The sequence below is a fragment of the Dasypus novemcinctus genome, chromosome 2, assembly GCF_030445035.2.
Source record: "Dasypus novemcinctus isolate mDasNov1 chromosome 2, mDasNov1.1.hap2, whole genome shotgun sequence".
Classification (NCBI taxonomy): Eukaryota; Metazoa; Chordata; class Mammalia; order Cingulata; family Dasypodidae; genus Dasypus; species Dasypus novemcinctus.
In genome coordinates this window covers 41,272,857-41,273,840 of record NC_080674.1, presented here as the reverse complement: position 1 = coordinate 41,273,840, position 984 = coordinate 41,272,857, and the positions used below count along the sequence as shown (strand labels likewise).

Here is a 984-nt window from a genome sequence, read left to right as displayed (position 1 = left end):
AGCACATACACAAGCTCCATACATGCCTTCCACACTTTTTTTTTCATCCTTGACATCCACAACTCCAGTCATCTTACCTACCAACATGGCTCAATCACATACTAGTTCTTTTCATCACTCACCGACCACCATCTCTTTACCCTCCATCTTTCTCACTACTTTGCTGAGTCTAACCTTCCTCTACTCCAAGCCCTCCCTATAAACATATCCATTAGCTCCTCTAACTTCATTTTTATCCCTATCCAGGCTGAACTTCAGGTCAATTATTTCCACAATGCCCCATCTAGCTCTGTAGCATCTGCCACCGTCTTGTCCTAATTCCCAACTCTGGGGAACCCCAGGCTTTGGATTCTCCATTCTCCTTTAAAAGCTGCTAGGTCTTGCCAGTGAAAACCAAATCAATACGAATCACTACTACTTACCTCCTGTGGCCTCTTCCTCTTTTGACCATTTTTGAGCATTTTCCAAGGGCATTAAAACTCTTCCTTGTATTGCTCTGTGTATCCCTTTTCTCTTGTAGTCATCTTTTTTTTTTTTCATAGGGGATAGTGCGAACGCAGTCCCCTACTACCACAAATTATGCAGTTAGTTTCCTGCATTTGGGGAAATTGCAGAGGTCAGCATATCCGGAGTGCAATGGATAACCCCACTCTGGGAAAACCACCTTTGTGATTGTGGTATCGCCCCTGCCAGGTAAGTATCTTGCAGTTACCTTTGATGTCTAACTCCCACATCTTTCTCCACCTGTTCAGCTAATTAGATGTCCTGTCTTTTTAATTTTTAAAAAAAATTTATTGAAGTATATCCCTCACAGATAAACATACATAAACAATAAGTGTATAGTAATAGTTGTGAACTTACAAAACAAACATACATAACATCATATAGGGCTCTCATACCTCACCCTATCCCGTACTTTGCATTGTTGTGAAACATTTTTAACTAATGATTAAAGCACATCCTCAAAATATTACTACTAACCGA

At 40.3% G+C, this 984-nt stretch overlaps 1 non-coding gene across 1 annotated transcript; it reads right to left on the bottom strand.

Moving 5' to 3' along the window:
* Positions 1-539: 539 nt before the first annotated feature.
* LOC131275647 (U1 spliceosomal RNA) lies at positions 540-701 on the bottom strand. The gene has a single exon (XR_009183124.1). It is a non-coding gene; the product is annotated as a U1 spliceosomal RNA (small nuclear RNA).
* Between the last annotated feature and the right edge of the window lie 283 nt (positions 702-984).